At 39.4% G+C, this 26,241-nt stretch overlaps 1 protein-coding gene across 2 annotated transcripts in view; it reads right to left on the bottom strand.

Moving 5' to 3' along the window:
* Nucleotides 1-729: 729 nt before the first annotated feature.
* The window catches only part of LOC147379565 (uncharacterized), a 553,375-nt gene continuing 527,863 nt past the window's right edge, over nucleotides 730-26,241 (bottom strand). For both annotated transcript variants that reach the window (XR_015133778.1, XM_086319040.1), the window contains one exon: nucleotides 730-2,051. The gene's annotated coding sequence lies outside the window, so the exon portion shown is untranslated. The remainder of the gene's footprint in view (nucleotides 2,052-26,241) is intronic.

Raw genomic sequence — 26,241 nt, 5'->3', positions numbered from 1 at the left:
GGTAAAGACTGCTGGGATTTAAACCTAGTACCAACTGGATTGCCCCTAAAACCAAGGCACCAGTCTGCTTACACAGTTTGCTCCTGAACTATAGAAACCAAACAATGGTTTTCTTCCTACACTGAGTTGGGCTGATACAGGAGAAATAACAATCCAGCTGCTCTTACCACCCAGTTCTAAAGTGTATCAGGGCCTTTGGAACACCAGCTAGCCCCATATGAAAGCATTGCTATTCTCAAAGTCTAAGCAACAAAAACAATCAACTGAGAATTGAGGGGGGTTGAACTCTACGTGGCCGGATAAGGCAGTGGCACCCCACTCCAGTACTCTTGCCTGGAAAATCCCATGGACAGAGGAGCCTGGTAGGCTGCAGTCCATGGGGTCGCTAAGAGTCGGGAATGACTGAGCGACTTCACTTTCACTTTTCACTTTCATGCATTGGAGAAGGAAATGGCAACCCACTCCAGTGTCCTTGCCTGGAGAATCCCAGGGACGGGGAAGCCTGGTGGGCTGCCGTCTCTGGGGTCGCACAGAGTCGGACACGACTGAAGCGACTTAGCAGCAGCGGAACTCTATGTGGCAACCCAAGAAAGCTTCCTAGAGGGAAAAGGTATCTAGGAAGTATTTGAAAGGACACAAGACATATGGGAGGCAATGGGAAGTGTATCACCAGAGACAAAAAAAATAGACTAAGTGGAGGACAATAACATTTAAGTAACTGAAATTCAATCTCTGTACTATATGTTAATTTATTCAGTCATTGAACTACACAGTGAAATTTTTATATGTAAGGCATTTCTCTGAAATATGAACATACAGAAAGCTGGTCAGAAAGTCCCTTCCCTCTTCAAGTTGGGGGGAACAAAATGAAATTTATTTGAAATATATGGCATATTAGATTGGGTTAATACTATGTAGAAAAATAAAGCAGAGAAAAGAGGATGAGGGTACTTGGAGTTGTGATTTAACAGTGTGCTATCTTAATAGTATTTGAAACATTCAAAGAATTGATACATGTGGGGCAAAACTGCCAGATTTTTGTAAGAACAATTTAACCTTGAGCTCTATACTGTATAAGATTTTCTTGTTCTTCGATCGAAGGTGGCAGTTCAAGAGGGTGACACACTCTGTCTTTGTATTTGAGGCTCTCTGCTGATTGCTCTGAGCTGAGAGTAATAACAGAGGTCCAGCCAATTTCCAGACTGGTAAGAATCTTGGAAAAGGGGATTTTTAAAAATATTATACTCCATGGTGTCCCTATAGTTGGTGAAGTATAACAGTGCCTCATTAGGTGGCCAAAATTCTAGCTTGACCACTAAGTGTCATTGCGGTTGCAGAGCACAGATCTGGGGTCAGCAAAAGAAGAGGAAAGGTGGAATAAAATGCAAATCATGAGCAAAAAGCTTTATCATACTTGATAGGTCATTTCTAGAGAATTACATGATTAAGGGGTGTGAGAGAGCAGAGTAGCAGGTGTATAAGGACTTCAGAAAAACATCTTGTGTAGGGCTTTAAAATTACTTAGGAGATTAATAAAAATTGACATCTATATGGACACTATCTCACGGTTGAAAAGCCGGCTGAAAGATTGAAAAGCCTGTAAACAAATGAAAATAAATGGCTTGCAACTCATACTGGGAGGAGTTCTCAGGGTTGGCATTTGAAGAGCTCTTATTTAGCTTGAGAGCCAGATGACTAAGCTATTACATTGGGATAAATAGATTGGGAATGAAATGTGCAAATGGACTAACCTGGCAGGAGTCGCTGGAAAGGTAGGGAACCTTCTACCACCACGGAGTTGTTTATATTCAGATTTAGAAAAGGGCTGCATTTGAACATCTGTTTTTCAGAATACAAAGTGGTATCATGCAGTCTGGAAAGCCTGGAAGAGACTACACTCATGATTGGTTTAAGAAGAATGGCTGGTACAGGAGGGAAGATGAAAGTCTGTACGTTAGATCAGGCAGACCGATGATTAAAAGTGAGACGATCCACAAATGCTTTTAAAGATGTAAACACCAGGCAGACTTAAAATTACTTGTCCTGAAACCCTAGGGCAGACAAATGGGAGAGAATTAAAAAAGGGTAATCACAGCCAAATTCTTTCAAAAATTGTGAACTGGGTCAGTCATTTAGACTAAGAAATGGTTCTTTTGTACTTCATACTCCTATTTTAAGACCTTGCTCAAATGTCACGTTTCTGGTTTTCTTTGTCACCTCTCCCACACCTTCAGGGCAGAATTAATCACTTCTTGGAGTACCTTTCCATTGCATGTAAGAAATGTTTCTTTCATAGTGCTAAACACACTGTATCTTAGTTATGTTCTAATTTCTATTAGTAAGATGTGAGTTCCTTAAGGACTGGGTTTATGCCTTAACATATATTTGCACCTCCAGCACTAGAATACTGACTGTTATTTTAAATGTTTAGTGAATTGAATGGTATCTTACACATTCACCTGGGATTTAATTACTAAAGTTATCATTTGTTACTTTGATGAAGCCGTGTGTGTGTGCTGTCGCTTCAGTTGTGTCTGACCCTCTGCAAACTTATGGACCATAGCCCGCTGGGCTCCTCTATACGTGGGATTCTCCAGGCAAGGATACTGGAGGGGGTTGCCATTTCCTTCCCCAGGGGATCTTCCTGGCCCAGGGATTGAACCTGCATCTCTTACATCTCCTGCAGGTGGGTTGACAGGTGGGTTCTTTACAACTAGGGCCACCTGATGAGACCACATTGTGTTAAAAAGAGGGGGAGGAGGGAGAAAGTATTTTATGTATTGGTAAGAAAAGATTGCCAATATATCTATATTAAGTAAAAAAAGCGGGGGCAGGCCAAGGTGTCGAGCAATGTGTACATCTCACGACTTCATGTGTAGAATGAGAGAAAAATAAGAATGTGCTCATATTTGCTAATATTTTCATAAATAAAATCTGGACATATATTTTAAAAGCTAATCACTGGTTACCTCTGAAGAAGGTGGTACGATGGGGTCAGTGATAAAATTAAAGTATTCACTGAGTATATTTTTATATGGTTTTGACTTTTTAAACATTCATTCATAATGTACCACCCATTAAAAACATTTAAAAATATTTTTTAAAAACCAGTCATGTGGAAAATGAAAGCAACAGCAGCAACAATGAACAAGAGGACTCATTCCATGCTTAATTAGGTGAAGGAGTCAGGTACTGCTATATATTGGTTTGTTTGTTTGAACAAATGAACTCAGCTCCACTTATAGACCACATAGTTGTTGAAGACATTAAAGGAATTGTTATCTTCTCATGCAAGCCACAGTAATCAACAGTTTTTCAAAAATCTCACTGGATAAAGGTGGCTGCTTCACTCCGTTTCTGCTAATTGCACTACTAAGGGTAGCATGCCTTAAGGATCCTCCATCTGTCACATTGAACCCAAGATAATTCCTTAACATATTGTCAGAAAACCAATATTTTAAATAATGAGATTGGGTCTGTCCTTGAAGCAGTCTGGGTACTAAAATAGATTTATATAAGGTTTTCATTTGTCTCAACTAGTTAGTGATTGCTTCCCTTGATTGACTCCTATCAAGCAAAAACTATCACATTTTAAATATACATGTATATGTATGCATCTTGAATGGCACATGTCAAAGTATAATTTTCAAGAAATTATAAAACATAACTCACACAAATATAAAATAAGCATGTGGCAAACAATTATTTACCTCATTAAGGAAAGAACCAGTCACACAGTATAGATGGTTCAAAGGAGAAATGAAGAACCAGGGTTACACAGGCATGGGAGGAAAAAATATTTGAATGAATAGGGTTAGATACAGAACTAGTTAATATCCTACAGAGCAATAAAGCTATCACCTTTGGGGTTATCTTTTCTACCAAGAAGAAATCATTTGCATTTTTACTAGATAAAAATCTACTAATAAATATGCAACTTCACAGAGAATGGGTTTTTAATCAATAACTAGATATAATCCAACAAAGGTAAATTCTCCTGAATAATCAATAATCTTTGGGTAAGCCTGTTAAACAAGGCTCTGATATGACATCAAAAGGGCATGTCATCCTTCCTTTGCTTTACCTTTAAGTTAGGTGATATTTCTTAACACATGTTAGTGAAAGTAAAAATCAGTGAAAGAATGCTAGAAGCTGCAGTTCCTACTTTTGTCATCAGGCTTGAAGTGAAGAAGCAATTCAGAGACAGGGAAGAATGGTGCATCGAATATTTTAAAACATAGCCCTCTTCTAAAAGGATTCTCTCAACATAATGAACAAAAAGGATTGTTAATTACTATGTTTTGCAACTAATATGATGATGCTGAGGATGAGAACAGGTTAATATAAAAGTGATAGTAAATTTGTCTTTATTCGATGGCAAAATGCATCAATAATCTTATATTTATTCCTTGAGAGGAGGAAATAACCTAACTCAAAAAACTACCATGAGTAGCAGAAGAGTTTTTAATATTTATGCAAACTGAGACTGCATGTGTAATACATGAAAATATCTCCACAAGCCCACCTTATCCTTCCTGCCTTGTCAATTGGAAAGTTCAACCACAAAGCTTAGAGCTATGTTGCTCCAGAGTAAATCACAGGGTTGATCACTAGAAGACACATCTGTGATGCAGTCAACCCAGCCAGTTAGATCTCTAAATTGTAAGCAAAAAGAGTCCTATAATAAGTGAGAAAGGCTCATCTGGAGTTTTACAGAAAACATAAAAGAGTGTAGAGAAACCAGGAATAGGAAAGCTCCTGTTAACAAAAAGATAATTTTTCAAGAAACAATGCAATCTACCTCCTTCCAGAATCTAACACAGCACATAATTTCAAGTATCACTAAGTGAGACTGTTTGGCTAATTTTTGTAATAATAAATTAGCCTAGGAAAATTCTTAGAAGTTGTTAGAACTCAAATGGACAGTTCATAAGCAACCTTTTTACCCTGGAAACCCAAGGGTAAGCCCAGAATAAGAACAATCCTATTAACCTTTGTCCAAAACACTGCTGTTTTTCCTATATACATTTCTTCTTGCTTTGTATAATACTCTAAGGAATTTTAAGTTGGAAGCTTTGCAGTTGGCATGAACATTTTTATATTTCCTCACAGGAATATTAGAGGTGCTCTGCTTATAGAAGAAATTCACCCTTTCAAAAAGAAGAAGAGCAGCTGGTTATCCAAATATTTCTCTCATAATAGCCAGATGATTTGGAAAGGAGAACATATTGTAAAGAGAAGCACATGCAATTTGAATTATTTAAAAGCCCTACAGCTACTATAGAAAAAAAAAAATCTGGCCCAAATAGAAGTGTCTTCAATACTACCTACTATTTTTCTTACTTATCCATTAAAAGCTAATGTACTATTTGGGAAAAATAGGAACTGGAAAAAAGACCACTTAACATCTTCAAAGTAATGTCATAATCCTTTATATTTCTCTGTGCCTGAAGCAGACTTTTTCCTTGTTCTTTTCTCAGCTGATCTCTTAATAAAGCCTGAGGAGGACAGACTTAACTCCCATGAAGATAAGACTATTAATTAACTAGATTTGCCAAATAATACTGGAAAAGTAAAGTATTCAGTAAGGTCAAACACAAAGGCTGCAAAGTCGTAACTGTGACAGCAACGCAGGGAACTTTCAGTATTAGAACTGTCTGTAGTGCTTTAACTTACATGTGGGAAAAGTTCCAGATTATTTTAACATCTGTTTGCTAGCAGTCAAAATGTAGGCTTTGGGGTCTCCTTACAATGTATGGTGCTTGCGTGCACGCTTAGTCTTGTCCAACTCTTTGCGACCCTATGGACTGTGGCCCGCCAGGCTCCTCTGTCCACGGGATTTTTCAGGCAAGAATACTAGAGTGGGTTGCCATTTCCTCTTCCAGGAGACCTTCTTGATCCAGTGGATGAAACCTGTGTCTCCTGCATTGGCAGGCAGATTCTCTACCACTGAACCACCTAGGAAGGCCATGATGTGTGGTAGAAAACTACCTTTTTATTTATTTATTCTTGAAAAAGTCTCAGCATCTGTTCTTGATTTAAAAACAGAAAAGCAAATAAACAAGGAAAAAAGAAACGTTTTTGGAGAGATACAAAGGATCTAAGAAAACTACATCATAATTCTTTTTTTTTTTTTTTTGAAAGTTGCTCAGTAGTGTCTGACTTTTAGCAACTCCATGGACTATAGCTCACCGGGCTTCTCTGTCTCTGGAATTCTCCAGCAAGTAATACTGGAGTGGGTAGCTGTTCCCTTCTCCTGGGGATCTTCCCAACCCAGGGATTGAACCCAGGTATCCCACATTCCACGCAAATTCCATCTGAGCTACCAGGGAAGCCTGGAGAAGAGCGATTTCCCCTCTTGCACTGATCTGACTGGATGGAGAAAACCTTGGAATAGGTAATCACTGGTTTGGGATAAAGTAGAAATAGGAAAGAAAAACTGTCTAAGAGAACTTTAATTCACAGAAGCAGATGGGACTATGGGCTGCCTCTGGCAGACCCCCATTCTCAAAGAGGTAGCCAGGAATTCGAAAGCTGTCCAGGAAGTCCACAACAGAGGTAGAAAAGGCAGGTTTTCATGGAGAAACAGGGAGGAGAAAATGTAGAGGCTCATCAGAAAGGAAAATATGAAAACGTGACAAAGTGTTCACCTTTAAGGGAAAATTCTTACATGCAAACTGCTGCTGCTGCTAAGTCACTTCAGTTGTGTCCGACTCTGTGTGACCCCAGAGACGGCAGCCCACCAGGCTCCCCTGTCCCTGGGATTCTCCAGGCAAGAACACTGGAGGGGGTTGCCATTTCCTTCTCCAATGCATGAAAGTGAAAAGTGAAAGTGAAGTCACTCAGTCGTGTCCGACTCTTAGCGACCCCATGGACTGCAGCCCACCAGGCTCCTCCGTCCATGGGATTTTCCAGGCAGGAGTGCTGGAGTGGGGTGCCATCGCCTTCTCCTATATGCAAACTAGTTCATTCAAATTAAGAGGTGGTAAGCAGGGGACAAGCCACATATAGAGGAAAGTAGTTTTCCTGGTCATGCAAATGAAGGCCTAAAATTTGGCTTGTGATCTTGAAGGTGAAAAATTGAAAGTGTCCTAGACCATTAGAACTTTAAAATATGTATATGTGATGAGAGAATAAAGGTTCCCAAATACATAAGAGATTTGATGAATGCTTTGAACTCCTAGGCAGAGTAATTTTATCACTCTTATCTTAGTCCTCACCTGTAAAATGTCACCACTTCAACCTTTTTGGTGACCCAGCACACTATAGTTTTCACTTGGAAGCAATGTGGTTGCCAAGTTAAAGAAATACAGACAGGGGTCAGATTCTTGCTCTGACTCGACCTTTCAAAGGAACTTCAGAAAACCAAATCTTATGCCTTTAACCTTTTTTCCAAATACTAATCCTCCCCTAGTTCCATAAGTGGTCCACATTTTAAACAAGTATTTTGAATTATCAAATTGAAAGTTTTGGGGCAAAGAGAAAAGACAGATTAGAGACTGTTTTCAGAATCACTTAAGTTTTCTAAAAAGAAAAACTATGACAAATGCATGGCAAAAGACTCTAAAAGAAAATCGGATTAAGGCCTTTTGCCTTATTGAATCACTAATCTTGGAAAAACTGATTTCATAGTGGTTCTTTAAATGGGAAGAATGATCTTGGATCCTCTGGTACACACTTTTTTAAGGAGGAAAAAGAATTTATTCCACCATATTGGCTTTTCATATTTAAGTCTTCTTAAATCTGAAAGAAACCTTTGAAAGAAGTGCTCTTGTTTATCAGAAGACTGGAATTGGCTTGCTGTGAGGAACTGTATGATGTGGGCATAATTTTTGAATGAACAAAAATATATATAACTAAATACATTAGAAAGCCAATTAAGGTTTTTAGCTTTCTTTGGTTTTTGAACAGAAGATAATTTGTTTTCTTATAGATTGTATTTATAAATTAAATAATTCCACTAAATTTTTATCTGAATATAAAGATTGACATTGAAAAATGGAAAAGATGAAGAGAGAAGAGGGACAGGGAAAGGAGGTAAAGAAGAAGAGGAAGAGGAGGAGAGAATAAGGGGGGAGAAGGAAACAGGAGAAGGGGTCTCAAGCTTTTTATTTTCAAAGAGCTGTGTGACTGAACTCCAATTTTCCTTTTCTAAACTAGCTTTTGCTGACTTTGATATAACAGAGGGTGAGAACACATAGTTTAAACATTGTTAATAAAGTATGTCAATAGCAACCTCTCATACAGCAGGCATGGTTGACCAGGAAAAGTGTGGCTTGCAGTTATGTCTGAAATGCTCATATATTTGGTACATGCAAAGGAGAAAAGAAAACAACCTTTACAGAGTGTTTACTTGGAATGAGGTCCTGTACTCAGGGCACAGCATTTACCCTTACACTAATCTTTTGAGATTGTGATTTTTGTCCTTGTTTTGAAGAGGAAGATACTGAGGCTCAGAGATGGTGATTCTCCAAGGTTTCCTGGCCAAAGAGAGGCAGAGTCATAATGCAAACCCAGCTCAGCTTGATGCCAGAACTTCTCTTTTGTTGACTATCAGCTGCCTCCAGGCGACTGACTGGCTTCCAGTGGGCATATGACATTATCTAAGGTTTGATAAGATCAAACCTTCTCCACTGGCCTCATAATGAAAATCATTTGTATAAAATGCCAACAATTCTTATAAAATTCTTATGAAATACAAAGTCTTTCATGAGAAGGAGTAATACAAGGGTTTGTGGTTCCCCCCAGCAGTATGTGCTAATAGAAATGCCTTCCATAAGGACACAACTTCTCATTCTGACACATATAAAGCCTTCATTCCACTGAAGATAAACGTTCAAGTCAAAGATGGAACCATTCCTGGGAACCATATAGCCATATATATATTTAGCATTTTTCACACAAAGTATAACTTCTGAACATTCTAAGTAATACATGGTCTACAATCCTTAGTGCTCTCCAGCAAACTGCCAATCAAACGCCTTGGCAACAGCCAACAGAATGGTCTTTCCTGTCCCACCCATTTTATCACCTATTCTTTTTTTTCCAAATTACTTTAATCTGCGTATACTTCTTAGAAGTTTGGAAGAGTGTTGGTTACTCTTTTACTTCACTCAAAATCAAACTAAAGACCAATGTAGTTCATCAGGAATGGTCTAATGTAAAAGACCAATGAAAATCTGGATTAAATGTGAATGATTCTGAAGAGCAGTTTAAAAAAATACTGATTCCACCTTGGTAAACACGACTCACAGAGAAAAAAAGAATTTACTCCACTCTCATTAAAGAAGAAGGTTTTTTTTTGTTTTTTTTTTTTTAAGCTATGGCTTCTTTAATTTCAAAACCAGAATGATGGCTGCTTCATAGAAGAGATTGCTTTCAGTCTCTCTCACTTAACAGTCCCATCCATCTGAGTGCTTGGACCAGCAGTATCAGCATGACTGTGGAAGTGATGAGAAGTGCAGAATCTCATCCTGCCCCCACCACAGACCTGATGAATCAGAAATCCACAAATGAAGAAGTCCTCTCCTCTCAAGTGATTCAGATACACACTTATATACATTGATCTACTAAACCTCAGCACAGAGGAGTATTCCATTTTTTAGAGATTATGCTAGAAATAATAATTCCACTAAAAATAAGAATAATGTAATAGTAGAAATAATAATAGAGTAATAATATAAATAATAATCTCTCTAGAATAATAATTCCACTGGAGTTATATCTGAAACACATACAGATTTTTTTTAAAAAATGGAGATGATTTTAAACTTATTATTTTCAAGATAAGCTATATGATTGCATTCAAAGCTTTTTCCTAAACTGTTTTGTTGACACTGATATAGCCAAAGGCTGAGTGAATGCATTTCTTCATTTATACGTAGGGATAACATTGCCTACCCCACAGAACTGTGATGAGAATTAAATACAATAATGTGTGAACAGTGCCTAGCATATGGCGGGCAGTCAAAAGTAGTAGGCACTGTTAACCATCATTATTAATTTTTGTACCAGAACCCAAGTAGATTAACTGGCCAATTTAACTGGCCTCCTAATCAGTTGTATTTTCTCCTCTGCCCTTTATCACAGGATGTGTGGATTAATAATTACAGCAAAACTTGATTTTACCTCCCTTAAATTCCTAGATATACAATTGGTATGTCTAGAAAAAAGAAATTCGCCAAATGCACCAGACATTCTACACTCTCCTGTGCCTCAAAAATAACTAGTACAATATTCCCCAGCATGATTATAATTAGGATAGGAAATGCTTCCTATTCTAAATGCTTGAGACTCATTCTCATGACAAAGATTATCTCCAAGCTACCATTCCCTTAGTAGCCTCTCTTATGTGACAAAACCACCGCAATTTATATCCATCAACACGGCTGCCATTTCTAATCCCAGGCTCAGAACTGTGAGCTGTATAATTATCACTATGCCGTATTAGCATTTGTGGGCTCCCTCGATACTAATGGGATGCAAAAGGTGACATGTGTATGGATTGTGTCAAGTTGTCACACCACACAAAAACATAGTCCTGATCCCACAGACTGTAATATTCACCTAATGATATACTCATGTCACAGAAGTACATACACAGCATTCTGCTGCCCGCTAAGGCTTCCTTGCAGAGGGATGAGCTCAGGGGGATGTATGTGAATGAGTGATCACATGTCATATGAGATGATTAAAAATGAGTGGGTCCCTTTTAGAGATTAGTGGTTGTTAAATTATTTCATTCACCTGCTATTCATGATGAATAATAAATCACTCTCAGCATCTGATGTTCTATTCATTTATAACATGGGGATGTTTAGAAGCAAATTACTCTGAGGAAGCTCAACAAAAAGGGAGTGAGGGGATGAGGAACCCCAGTTCTGATTGCATTTTTATGCTGGGCCTGACTTTTAGTTTTTTCAGGGTTACTCATAGTTGTATCTGGTTCCTAGCTTTTTTTCTGACTTCTGCTTAGAATGCCCTAGTGTTTTAAAGGTTGTTGGGGAGTCTTTGAAGATCAAAAGGCCATTAATCTAAACTAGTACTTCCTAGAACTGTGTAATTTCAGCCTCTATTTGGTAGGTGTCTGGAGGACTCATTTCCTTACTGAGCATCTGTTAAACTCTTCACAGAATACACCACACAATCAGCCATTTCCTTCCAAGTGTGCAATTAATCAGTTCCTTCAGCCAGAGTTTATTGGGTGCCTACTATGTACTCAACACTCTGAGACTGTGGGAAAGAATATAGGCCATGTTTGTTGGCTCTAAAAGAATCTAAAATCAAATTAGGGAGACAATTAATATACATAAAAATGATAAAAAGATTCAATAAATATCTATTATAAATGAACCTTGGGCCATGCACAGTGTTAGGCACTTTTGCAAATATAATGTCACCTAACTTAATCATAACCATAATTGGAATGAATCCTCACTATTTTACAGATAAAGAAATTAAAGCTCAGAGATGAGACATATTCAAACAGCTGGTCAGTAGAAAAATTGAGAATCAAATCCCTCTGAACTCTAGGCCCAGTATCTTTTCAAAATTCCACATGTTCCTCACTGAATGAGGCCATTACTTTTTTTAAGGAACCTTTATTGAATAATTAAGGGAAAAAATAAAGGCCATAATTCTGGAAAAAAAAATTTCATATGTTCCAAACACAATATGCAAGATAATTAAATGCTAATTTGTGTGGCAAGGAGACTAAGTTTTAAAGTTCATAAAAAAGACCTAAAGATATCAAATAAGACTGGAGATTCAGGGCCTTCACTGAATGAATCTCTGAGGGGTGAAAAGGATGCAGGAGGCGGGGAGAATGAGAACAACAGAAGCAAAACCCAGAGATGAAAATGAGAGCAGGACATGGGAGGGGCTGTTCCAAGCTGCACTTGAGCACACAATACAAACCGTGTGGGAGACTAATTGATTAGGTTTCCCAGGCAGGTGGGACCGGATTTTGAAGGGGCCATTAGATGTCATATGGTAGGAAAGAGAGCTACAGGAGGGTATTCTCTCCTTGATCAAATTTTAGTCAGGTTCCTCTGAGCTGCTTCCTCACCTGGTCCTCAACCATGACTTATAGGAACTGCAGACTCTCAGCCCAAACAATATTGTCCACCCCTACACACTAGGACACTTAAACAAACTCTAATATGACTTCTACCAGCCTGAGCATATATGCCTAGGATGACTCCAGTCCCTCAGAATGCCTAGCTGAGAAGGATCAACACTGTCACAAGAATTCACTGTTTCAGCCAAAATCTGACTACAGACCTCTCAACTTCCTCTTCTTTGGGCATTTTCTGTAGAAAACTTGAGATTAAAAATCCTTTCTCTGTCCCTCTGAGATGTATCTTCCATAGTCCAGGAATAAATTTTTCAAGGAGCCATCCCTTTGAAATGAAATCATCAGGAAAGGGAGGGGTCCTGTTGCCCAGTCTCTAGTGAGTAGGAGCCTAATTTTGCTAAGCACCAGTTAGTGAACACAGATGCCCTAATCACATCAACCAACACCACCCCAAGCCCCACCCTACCCCTACAATGTCCTTCAGTACTTGTCCTTCAGCACTCTCCAGCATTAAAAAGGCCTCTCACCTTTTGTTTCAGTGGAGTTGAGTTGAGTTTATATGTCTCTCTCCCCTACTGCAGTAGTGTCATGCCATCATTAACAACCATCCAGCTCTATTTCTCTTTGACAATATTGGGCCAGAAAATGGCAAAACAAACAAACAAACAAAAAAACAAAACAAAAAAAAACAATGTTTAGTTTAGCAGTGAGTCATTTTCCCCTTCAAAATCCTTCAGTGGATCTCTACCACCTCTAGGTTAAAGCCCAAAGAATTGATCATGGCACACAAAGTCCTTCAGATCCTGGCTCCTGCCTGCCATTCCAGCCTTACCTTTCACCACTGTGCAACCAATACCCAGTGTTATACCCAGCTGTAATGTAAGTCTGCCCTTCCTGAAACAGATCATATTTGTTTCTCATTCACATAATTTTTCAAAGGCTATCCTCTTTTCCTGGAATAATAAGAATAGCTAGCATTTCTTGAACATTCCCTGGTGGCCCAGACAGTAAAGAATCCACCCACAATGCAGGAGACCTGAGTTCAATCCCTAGGTCAGGAAGATCCCCAGGAGAAGGGAAATGCCTACCCATTCCAGTATTCTTGCCTGGAGAATCCCATGGACAGAGGAGTCCGGCAGGCTACAGCCCTGGGGGTCACAGAGAGTCAGACACAACTGAGTAACTAAGCACATACACACAGGCTCTATCACAAAAAACTTGCATTCATTAGCACCTTTAGTTCTCACAATTTTATAAGGTAGATGATCCCCTTTTGCACGTGAGGCAACTAAGGCACAATGAGTTGAGGTAATCTGCCTAAGGTCACTCAAAGAGTGGCAAGCAGAATTTAACAGTGAATCTAAATCTTCCTCCTGAGTCAGCTTTTACTCAAGACCTAATATGCTGTATTTCCTTTCTTCCCAGGCTATTTCTTCCCATCTTGTTCTCACAACAAAACTCAAGACATACTATAAAACTCAAGATTCCCCACCACTTGAAATAATCCCAATCCCCCTCCTTTCTGTTTTTACAGTGTTCGATGTTTGCCCTGGGTATACCCCTTGTCATATTGCAGAGACAGTGTTTTTCATCTATTTGTGTCTCTCCCACCTTGAAGGTAGAATGTCTGATTCATTTTCATCCCAAGCTCAGTACTTGCAACGAAACACACACTCAGTTAAAGCCTGTTGAATAAAAGCTTGAAAGTAGAGATAGACCAGCATAAGACAGATCAGATCAGTCGCTCAGTCGTGTCTCTTTGCGACCCCATGAATCGCAGCATGCCAGGCCTCCCTGTCCATCACCAACTCCCAGAGTTCACTCAGACTCATGTCCATCGAGTCAGTGATGCCATCCAGTCATCTCACCCTCTGTCATCCCCTTCTCCTCCTGCCCCCAATCCCTCCCAGCATCAGAGTCTTTTCCAATGAGTCAACTCTTCGCATGAGGTGGCCAAAGTACTGGAGTTACAGCTGTAGCATCATTCCTTCCAAAGAAATCCCAGGGCTGATCTCCTTCAGAATGGACTGGTTGGATCTCCTTGCAGTCCAAGGGACTCTCAAGAGTCTTCTCCATCACCACAGTTCAAAAGCATCAATTCTTTGGTGCTCAGCCTTCTTCACAGTCCAACTCTCACATCCATACATGACCACAGGAAAAACCATAGCCTTGACTAGACGGACCTTGTTGGCAAAGTAATGTCTCTGCTTTTGAATATGCTGTCTAGGTTGGTCATAACTTTCCTTCCAAGGAGTAAGCGTCTTTTAATTTCACGGCTGCAATCACCATCTGTAGTGATTTTGGAGCCCAGAAAAATAAAGTCTGACACTGTTTCCCCTGTTTCCCCATCTATTTTCCATGAAGTGATGGGACCGGATGCCATGATCTTCATTTTCTGAACGTTGAGCTTTAGGCCAACTTTTTCACTCTCCACTTTCACTTTCATCAACAGGCTTTTTAGTTCCTCTTCACTTTCTGCCATAAGGGTGGTGTCATCTGCATATCTGAGGTTATTGATATTTCTCCTGGCAATCTTGATTCCAGCTTGTGTTTCTTCCAGTCCAGTGTTTCTCATGATGTACTCTGCATATAAGTTAAATAAACAGGGTGACAATATACAGCCTTGACGTACTCCTTTTCCTATTTGGAACCAGTCTGTTGTTCCATGTCCAGTTCTAACTGTTGCTTCCTGATCTGCATACAGATTTCTCAAGAGGCAGGCCAGGTGGTCTGGTATTCCCATCTCTTTTAGAATTTTCCACAGTTTATTGTGATCCACAAAGTCGAAGGCTTTGGCATAGTCAATAAAGCAGAAATAGATGTTTTTCTACAAGTAGCTGGAAAAGTTAGAACAGTATCAGCAGTGAAGGAGAAGTGAACAGTTTAGCAGGAAAACCTGCAGACTTGTTGGTTTGTTGCATGGGATTATAAAGAAGAAGACATTTTTAAAAATTGATCTATTCTGCATCTATGTACTGAATCTCTTCTATGGGCCTACCACTGTAGTGAGTACCTGGATGACACTGAAGCTTCCAGTGTAGTTACTAGGGAAGCAAACTATTGTCAGGAACAGGGAAATCCTTCTGGAGAGGTGACTTGGTTGGGAATATGTACTGAAGAAATAGAACTGGTCACTGAACCTCTAAATTGATGATTTACAAAATCTTCAAAATGAACACATCTGCATTTTTTCTGTTCTTATTTGATTTTTGGTTTCTTTTTTCCAACAAGAAGAAAGATACATATTTGCCAATAATAGGAGAAAAGCTCATTTTAGTCCCATGGATTTTCTGTAGGTGGGCAGTGTAGGAAAGTGGTTTTGAACGAGCATTGGTTTGTTGGCTACATAATCAAGATTGCAGTGCTATTAGTGTTCTAGGGTTCTCACCATAAAACCCGAATTGTTTGTTATTTTGCATAAATTTACATCCCTAATTAAGGGAATTTTAACCCACGTATGTGGGAGGAGGGGGAAAGAAATTAATACAGTCTGTATAATTACATTCAAACCCAAATTAAGAGGCTATTATGCATATCATATGCAGAATAGTTTAGTAAATCCATCAACTTAATCAAGCCCAGGTGAAGGACAAGGCACTCCAGTCAGTGGTGTGCCGGTAAATGTTTAACAACTGCCTCTCTAGGAGAAAAAGTTACAATGTGGAGGGTTTGCCAGATTCCATTTTGAAAATATTCCCACCATTGACAATTTTAAGCTACCAATCTTTTCTCTCTGGAAACTGAGTTGGGAAGAGATGTGTATATTTGACCCTAAAGAGCCAGTATAACAGGGTCCGAGCATACGAAAGACCTCTTCTGATGATTAAAACTTCCCCCATCTTGTTTATTGAGCTTCTAAACTGAAGCACTACTTCTATGAGAGGGACTTTCTAACTGGTGAAAGGAACATCGGTACCTATGAGAAGTGGCATCCCTAACCAGTGAGCATCGTGTCTTAAGTTTAGGGAGCTTGTGGCTTTGGAAAAGAAACAAAGCACAAAAGTACAGAAAAACAATTATTTTCCATCATGGAATGGGGTGTGAATAAAAGGATGTTTGTTCCAGCCTTGGAATGTTTCTGTCTAGTCCACCACTCCTGTGTGGTTCTAGGTATGTGTCAGGTGTGGAGTAGAGGCACAGGTCACTAATGTCAAAGAAAGCTAGTACCTGACAGCACTGCAATCATCTGCTTACATGTTTTCCTCTTCTTCTGGATTCTGAGCCCCCAAATATGAACCATGTCTCATTTGGAATCACATCCCCAGGGAGACCATGATACACAGGGAGCTCTGGATTAACGTGTACATTGAATGAGGAAGTCAGTAAACCTGCAGGGAAAACATTACTTTCAGGACACCTGCACTGCTTACTTAACAGGTATACTGTGAGGATAACACAATGATGGAAAGCCTTCTGAAAAATGAAAGGATTAAATAATGCTGGCTATTATTATTACTATATCTCAAAAGTATATGCTGTAAACTAATTAGAGCAGCAGGTGCTTTTCTAGTTAAGGATATTGACAATAATCTCCTGTAGATACAGAAGGCTCCAGGTTGTCATGGGTAAACGCCTTGAAGTACCACCTTCTAAATTATTGTCAACCATGATATATTACCAGCTCATATGTTGAAAGTATTTCAGCTCCCGGAAAAATAGGAAACTTTGTGATGGGGTTTCTAACGTCCATCTTCCAACAGCAACTCTACCAGCAAGGGTTTCTTGTTACATTTTTCTGCTTATTTTTCAGCTGTTTCCTTGAAGCTTTCACTGGACATTTAGTTAAGTTCTACCACATTCACTGTATCAGAGCAGAATGTCCAGTATGTAGACCATAACTGTTGATCTTTCTGTATGCATTACCTCAAAAATTTTCACAAGTGAGTATTGAGCAGGTTAGAATCATCCAGGAAATTTTTTCACACTACATGTTTACCCAGAAATTCTGACAGGCCCATAATGTGATGTGAGCCTTTCCTCCCACAGGCTGCAAAATGACTGTCTCAGAGTAATGCGCATTATATCTCTCAGACCCAATAGATGGAAAAACCAGAAGACTAAGGACCAGTGCTCTGAAATAATTTGAGGTCAGTGTCTATAGAATAATATTCTATATAAAGCTGAATATTAGAGCTTAGAGGGATCTTTAAGAATATGAAACAGCCTTTCACTTACCAATGAGTAATTGAGGCCCAGAGAGGTCAGGTGGTGGTCAGTAGGAAGACAGGATTGACACTGATAGGTCAGTGCTTTTATATCTGTTCATGCCTTCTCTCCTCTCTTACCACAGTAGGCATCTTGGGGCTAACTGTCAGGGTATCATATTTAAAATGCCATTTTATCTGTTGGCACCATCTTAGTTGTTAGTCTGTTTACAAATTTGTTGGATTAATAATAATTTTATAATTTGGTATAAATTTCACTGCCTTTCTCTATGGTATGCATCTCCTTGACCCAAATTTCCACTTCCACATCCATGTCTGCCACATATTTTAGAGTCCAGCCTTCCATCATTACTCAGTGAGTGTCAGCATATTTCATGTACCAAGTTCAGGGTTACTTGCTAAAGATACAGTGGCACACAAGACAGACAACGCCCCCATCCTCACAGAACTTACAACCTAGTGAAGTGGCCAAACAAATAACCAGATAATTACGACAAAGAGTGGTAAGTGGTATGATGAAGGAGGAGCAGTAGATTTCTATGGCAAATCAGGAAAGGATATTTACTACCTATGCTGTATAGCAAATTACCCTAAAATTTAGCATCTCAAGACAACACACTTTACTATCTCACAAGTTATTTGGATCAAGAATTCAGGCATGGCCTAGCTGGGTAACTCTGACTCAAGACGGTAGCCAAGAAAATGCTATAGTGTCATCTGAAGCCCCAACTAAGGATAGGTATCATCTGTTTCCCAGCTCACTGATATGATTTTTGTGTTTTTATTTAATTTATTTATTTTAATTGGAGGCTAATTACTTTACAATATTGTAGTGGTTTGTGCCATACATTGACATGAATCAGCCATGGGTGTACATATGTTCCCCATCCTGAACCCCCTTCCCTTCTCCCTCCCCATCCCATCCCTCTGGGTCATCCCAGTGCACCAGCCCTGAGCACCCTGTCTCATGCATCGAAACTGGACTGGCGATCTGTTTCACATATGATAATATACATGTTTCAATGCTATTCTCTCAAATCATCCCACCCTTGCCTTCTTCCAACGGTCTCTCCAAAAGACCGTTCTTTACATCTGTGTCTCTTTTGCTGTCTTGCATGTAGGGTTATCGTTAACATCTTTCTAAACTCCATATATATGCACTCGTATACTGTACTGGTGTTTTTCTTTCTGGCTTACTTCACTCTGTATAATAGTTGGTGTTGTTTAGTCACTAAATCATGTCCAACTCTTGCGACCCCACAGACTACAGCCCACCAGCCTCCCCTGTCCATGGGATTTTTCAGGCAAGAATACTGGAATGGGTAGCCATTCCCTTCTCCAGGGGAATCTTCTTGACCCAGGGATTGAACATACGTCTCCTGCATTGTAAGTGGATTCTTCACCCCTGAGCCACCAGGGAAGCCCCACGTGATTTTTTACAGGCCTCAAAAGATTTATTTCCAAGGTCACTGACATGGTTGCTGGCAGGCCTCAGTTCCTCACCATGTAGGCCTCCCTATAAATGCTTCGGAACCTCGCGCAATCAATGGCACAAGAGAGAGTCGGAGAGTAAGAAAGGGTGCTGGAGACAAAAGTCACCTTCTTTTCTGTAACTTTATCCTGGAAGCGACAGCATAAGTTAGGAATGCATATCCTTTTTCTATATTTCATTCATTACAAGTGAGTCACAGGTCCAGCTCACATTAAAAGGAAAAGATTGCACAAGGGCATATATACCAGGGAGTGGGAATTCCCTGGGGCTAACTTAGAGACTTCCTATCTCTGGTATCCTAAACAAGCAGGGGTTGGGATGCATGTCAAAGGAGCTTCTCACTATCCCAACTGGCGGAAGCAGTATCAGAATGAACTTGGAAGAATGAAGGATGAGCGGAAGTAGCCAGGCTGGAGGTATGGGTGTGTATACTCACTCAAGCAGGTGGAGAACTGTTCTGGGAAGAGGATAGTTTGTAAAAGAATCATGGCAAGAGAAAACAAGTTTAATACCCCTGAAGCACAAAAGTATAGTAGTGGGTGGAGAATGGTAAAAGGTAAGGCTGATTAGAGAGGTAAGCCGCAGGATGGGTCATGACCTCACCCACTTGCTTTTCTTTGTCCTTCTATAATGGCTTCCATTGTTTTATCGTTGGGTCATGGCAGATTATTGAAAGATATATATCAGTCAAAATGTTCTTGACTGTGAGGAAAACAATCTCCAATTCAAGCTGACAAACAGTAAGGACATACATTAGCTTGCACAGGACTAGACCACATCACAATCGACCATATCCCATGAAAGGAGAGATGCTGTCTCTCTGTATTTCCTACTTGAGATGGAGAGAGCCTTTCCCAGAAGTTCTCTAAATCTCCTCTTGCTTCTCAGCGCCCAGCATTAGGTCAGAGCGTGACTGTGGAGGATTCACAGGCAAGGGGAAAGGAACGACCTTGATTGGCTTAGACTAATCAACTGGAATGGAATGACTCTAGCAAACCAGCCACAAACTTCCACTACAGACAGCTTCAGACTCAGACCAGATTAATTCAGTCCTTCAAAGAGTTCTCTCAGGTTTGTGTATTAGCTTTCATGTCCCATACTGGAATCAAGGTAGATCTAGGAGCAGCCACATAAAATCTGTTTCTACATTGACTATAAAACTATTTTTGAAGGCAATTTTTTTTTCTTATGCCACTTGAGATCTTTTGTGGAAAGACTTGCCTAAGAAACTCCTTCCAGAAATAAAATTGGAAAAAATTCTTGAGGATAGTAAGACCTTTTATTTTCTGAAAACAAGAGCTATGGAACTAACCATACTTCCCTTTCTATACAATGGCTCTCAGGAACTCCAAGCCAGGGCTAGAAGCAAATCACAGACATCTCTAAACAACTGTGAAGTATTACGGAATTTATTTTCTGCCTTTTCTTGGGCTTCATTTTCTGTTTTGGTGTCTCTGTAACCCAGCTATCATCTGATGCCTCCAAGCATCTCTGGCTCAGCACTCTTCACCCTCTGTCACCCAGGCTCATTTCCATCACTGGCTGCCACCAGAAATCCACACTATTAAGCATTTGGAAAAATGTATTACTGGAGATGGCTAGAAGATGATGGAGTCAGAGGGAAAGCGCAAATCGGACAACACACATTACTCAAGACTTTCACTCACCTGTGTCATCTACTCTTACCCTGTTTTCCCCTTCACATTCCTCTTGTCCCTTCAGGAGCAACACAGATCTCTTTCCTTGCCCTGTGCATGGCAGTTTAGGGATCATCCTGGTGATTTATGTATGCTTTGGGGATTTTTCTTCTAATCTGACAGGTCATCAGTGTCTTCCAAACAGTTCTCTCCCAAGAGAAAAGTTGGCTGATAAAATGTCTTCATTCTCTTATACATATATATTTTATCAATCTATCAAGTGTGTCTTTCTGTTGTTGTTGTTCAGTAACTGAGTTGAGTGCGACTCTGCGACTCCATGGACTGCAGCACACCAGGCTTCCCTGTCCTTCACTGTCTCCTGGAGCTTGCTCAAACTCATATCCATTGAGTCAGTGATGCCATCCAACCATTTCATCCTCTGTCACCCCCTTCTCTTCCTGCCCTCAATCTTTCCCAGTGTAGGGGTCTTTTCCAATGAGTTGGCTCTTCACATCAGGTGGCCAAAGTATTGGAGCTTCAGCTTCAGCATCAGTTCTTCCAATGAATAGTCAGGGTTGATTTCCGTTAGGATTCACTGGCTTGATCCTTTTGGAAAGGGATCTTATCTAAACTATAAGTTTAGAGAAGTTCTCTAAACAGTGTTCTAAAGGGCATTATTGGCTACAAAAATAAAATGCTTGAAATTAGAAAAAGTATAACAGACTAAAACATTTATTGATGATCTGGTGCATGGATCTCATTTTCCTACCCTTATCCTAATGCTTATAACCAAGATGGAAAATCAAGTGAATAAAATACTAGACATTACTGAATTCAAAACATACCTTTCAAGTGTTTAGAGATCATAACTGAAATAAATATTTTGCTGTAATGAACACATTATCATCTCTCTGAAACATTCACCTACTTCATTTTGCTATCGTGCAGTGCTATAGTCAAGAAAGAATCCTTGACATGATATTGAATAGATATGCAATCCTTCTATAGAAAGAAAGGTTTTTAAAGATGCTGAAAGGGATATCTGATCCAAAACAATATTCTTGAATTATTCATTTTGCTATAATGCAGTTGGAAGCTGATCCCCACAGGTCTCCTTTCCACTGTACTCTGACCCCCTTCATTGTTCCTTTGGAGAGTTCAGCCCAAGTCCTCACTATTCACAAATGTTTTCTGGACCCAGCATGAGTATGCAAAGCTATAAATAATTTATTTTTTTCCACTTTGGGTGGTGATGATGTTACTGTATCAGCACAAAAAATGATCCAGGTGAATAATACTAACAATACATGTGCTACCTTAGATGTCCCGAACACATTTCCTGCCTGGAGTGCAGAGGATTCTCTTATTGGCTCATTGTCTTTCAAAAGAGGCAGATGCTATTACGTTATTGAATCAGTAGAGAAGCATAAAGGTTTAAGCCCTAGTCATCAGCTGAGAAGGTTGGACTAAATAAGAAAATGCATAGGGTCTAACTTAAAAATTGCCATATGTTGAAGACAAATCATATTTTCTGTCTCTTCGGAAAATCCTCGGCTGCACAGTGAAAAAGATCAATAAATACAATAAATTAAACTACCATTGGCATGCACTTTACCAACATTCCTTTGACAGTACTACTTCTAATCCTCAACACTACCCTGGTCAAGGATATTTTTAATCTCCATTTTCTAGATGAAATTGAGGCTCAGAGAAGTGAATTTACTTGCCTGAGGTTGTTGATCTAGTAAGTGGTAAAGCTAAGACACAAATCAAGCTCTTTTAACTCTAAAACAAGTTCTTTTGTTGTAATACTTCTGACTGGCAGTTGGTAAGAGAATTTTATACACATTTCTAACCAGTCATGAACTCACAGAGCTTCATATAGTTGCACAGGATAAGAAGAAGATGGGGAATAATTCATTCAAACCATTAAGGCTTTAGACTCAACTGAAAATATGAAAACAACTACCACAAGGTCTGGTTTTATTAAAAAAAAAATTAATATGATATATATCTTAATATACTTCTTCCCCTGGTGGCTCAGACAGTAAAGCATCTGCCTGCAATGCAGGAAACCCAAGTTCAATCCCTGGGTTGGGAAGATCCTCTGGAGAAGGAAATGGCAGCCCACTCCAGTATTCTTGCCTGGAAAATTCCATGGACTGAGGAGCCTGGTAGACTACAGTCCATGGGGTCACAAAGAGTCGAACACGACTGAGTGACTTTAAAATACATATACATATATATTTATCTATATATATTATAACATGAGACTTATTGGACTCTGAAAACATCTATGAGTTTCTTATTTATTGAGGACTGGTCGAATCTGACTCCTAGAAAAAGAAATGAGTCTTCTTCAAAGGCTAGAAAGAAATGTAAATCGGGTGTGAGTATGATTTGAATAGATAACATTTTAAGCAGAGATGTACTGCAAGCCAAATATTGATTACATCGGAATGATCAGGTTCAGCTTGGTTTGCTATTTCAGGGGGTTAGGACTACTAAAGCCATAAAGAAGAGGAGTTAGTACAAACCATCAGCCAATGGGCCTCTGAGGGTAAATTTATAATCACAGATTATGCTAGGACCTGGAAGCTGACCCCGAAGCACTGAGTTAGAAAGGGCAGTCTGTGCCTCTTCTCAGGTGCTAGGAGAATGGTGCTGACAGCCATCCACTAGGCACCTAGGCTGGGTTCTAGACAATTCATGCTCGTCACCTCCTCTCATCCTTACCACTACCTTGGAGGAATTACCCCATTTGCAGCTGAGAAAACTGAGGTGCTGAGAGGCTAACCAATTCTTCCCAAGTCCCAAGCCAATAAGCAGCTGAGCCAAGCAATTTCAGTTTATGCCTGGGCCTCTTGCTCACCACAGTGCTCTGCCCAGGGGAGAGAGAAGTGTTCTACTATGTAATAATGTACCAGCTGAAAAGGTCAGGGGGGAAGTGAGGTAGGAAGCAGAAGGAGAAGGGTTCCATGAAGCCCTCTCTACTCCCACACCCTCAGGCACAAATCGATGCCTTCCTGGAGTTCCTGCCCTCTCTCAGACCCGCAGGAGGGCAAGCACAGAGAAGAGGGCTAAACAAAGGTGGTCAAGCCCCTGCCCCGCTCCCTCTAAGAGTCACTATTCACAACCAGCCAGGGAAGCTGTGCCTTGATCCAGGGTCACAGCAAGGTGGCTTTCCAGGGGACTGCCTTGGCAGTCATCACGAAAACCCCTGAAATTTGGCCTCTCGGGCTTCCAGGCACATGTGGAATGCATTATGTTTCTAATCATAACACTGCCAAAGTCGTCTTCAAATAAGGAGCTTGTGAGAGAAACTACCCAAATTAGGAAACCAACGTGGGCACAACAGAATTGGCCTTCAACCTCTTAAGCACTCTGCCAACATTTTTCTCCTCTTGCCTGATACTGTCATTTAAGCATCTCATTAACTGACAGAATTCTTTACAAAGCAACCTCTGTTTTGGGAGAACTTGTACTAGGTTTATTTATAATTGTCCTATTTCTAAGCACCAAATTTATTTTCACTGCTGCTTTTGTTATAGGGAAATATTCACCCCCCCCCCCCCCCCCAGAGACTCCGGTTCTTTCAGACTTTATTTTCTAGAAAGACCATAAAGCTTGTGAATCTAAACAATGATCACAATTGCCACCACTGGGTTCAAAGTGAGTATTTATGTACACTCTTAACTTGTACCTCTGCCTGTAGCTCTAACATTCTGAATTTGGGATGCAGACGATCTGAACGAGCCTTTTCTCGGAGGCTTCTCAAGCATCTTCAGTTCAAGTCCCAGCCTACAGACCTCCCTCCATATCTTGCTTTGAGCCTCTCATCCCAAGCCTTACATCCATCCTAATTTATCTCCCAAGACTAAGACAACTCTTTAGTGAAAAGACATCCAAATTAATAACAGTAAACACTTTTATTACCTTTTTTATTTCCCACAAAAAAATCAAGGGAAGGCTCTATCGCTTTAACTTTGCAGTTGAGGAAACAGAGGCACAGAGAGGTTACAAAAGTTGCTTAAGTTCACATAGATAGGAAAATAGCCAGATTCGGAACCATAATAATCAATGCTGGATATCCCTCTTTCTTGCTCTCTCTCCCAATTCTTGATTTGTAAATAACTTTTCAGTTACAAAAGTTATCACGGATAGAAATCATACAAAAGCACTTGATATTCTTTACTTAGACTGGCCTATTGTTAACATTACCCTATTTTCTTTTTCTGTACACCTCTTTTTCACCTCTATTGATATATAAACTTTGTATATTTCATGCCCAATGAGCATTATATATATTTTTCCTGAACCAGCTGGAAGCAAGCTGGGTACATCATGCTCATTTGCCCTTAAATAATTGAAAGCATCTTTCCTTAGAGAGATATTCTCCTATATAACAACATCACAGTTATCTAATTCAGTAAATTTAATATTAATAGAAAATTTTAATCTAATCTCTATCTATAATGCAATTTTCTCAATTGACCCAAAAACGTCTTCAATAGCTTTTTTTTCTCTCTCTAAGATAGTAGTTAGTCTAGTAGTGGGTCTGCATTTAGTTGTCATGTTTCTTTAGTTTCCTTTCATCTAAAACATTTCTACAGCCTTTCTTTTTTTTTTTTTATGACAATGATGTTTTGAAGAATATCATGCCTTTCTTTCTTTTTTTTTTTTTTTGTACAAAATACCTGATTTGAGGTTTGTCAGATGTTTTCTCATGTAGGTAATGCATTTCCGGCCAGAATATCCATAAATGATACTGTGATCTCCTGGTACCACATTCTGGAAGCTCACAATGTTTATTGCTCTTCACTGAGGATTTAACTTTCTTTACCTAACCAAGACATTGTCAGTTTTCTACAACATATAGTTACAACTATTCCTTTGAAACTAATAAGCAATTGGTTGAGAAGTCAGTTTAAGAACATGAAAATATTCTGCTCCTCATACAAACAACCCCCTGAATTGAGTAGCCATTGATGATTTTTGCCTGAACCATTCTTGAAGATGATTATAAAATGATTACTTTCTAAGGCTTATAATCCCTTCACATTTACTGATCAGATCTTGACATTCTGCAAGTCCTCCTTTTTCCTCTATTAATTATGTATTTATTATCAATACAATTACATGAATTTCTATTTTTTAGTGGTTTATATTCATATGCTCCTTTTATATTTTCAAATTGTTTCAACCTTGGTCAGTGGGAGCTATTAATATTTCAAGCTTTCTTTTATCCTTATGATATATCCTCATCATTTTTTAAAAACATTTCCTTATTTTCTGGCATAACAAGATATTCCAGGAACCTCTAGAATATTACCTGCTTTGGCCATAGATTTGTCTGAGGAGTCCTTGGTATTTTAGTGGAAAATGATATTAGGAGACAAGATCTGAGCACTGGGTGTGCTCACTGATACTGAGAGTTTCTTTCTTTCTTTCTTTCTTTTTTTTTTTTTTGCTTCTAGTTCCTTTGGGCAGATGGAGCTAGAAAACACATGCATGTGTTGATATATACACAGATATACTCTTGTAATGTGAAGTCAAGTGGACTTTAGGAAGCATCACTACATACAAAGCTAGTGGAGATGATAGAATTCCAGTTAAGCTATTTCAAATCCTAAAAGATGATGCTGTGAAAGCACTGCACTCAATATGCCAGCAAATTTGGAAAACTTGGTAGTGGCCACAGGACTGGAAACAGTCAGTTTTCATTACAATCCCTTAGAAAGGCAATGCCAAAGATTGCTCAAACTACTGCACAATTGCACTCATCTCACATGCTAGCTAATAAATAACACTCAAAATTCTCCAAGCCAGGTTTCAATAATATGTGAACCGTGAACTTCTAGATGTTCAAGT

This window comes from Bos grunniens, chromosome 1 (genome assembly GCF_055505025.1).
Source record: "Bos grunniens cultivar Pamir isolate PY7600 chromosome 1, Bosgru_T2T1.0, whole genome shotgun sequence".
NCBI classification, from domain to species: domain Eukaryota; kingdom Metazoa; phylum Chordata; class Mammalia; order Artiodactyla; family Bovidae; genus Bos; species Bos grunniens.
The sequence above is the reverse complement of the archived record's forward strand: the minus strand, read 5'-3'. Positions and strand labels throughout refer to the sequence as shown.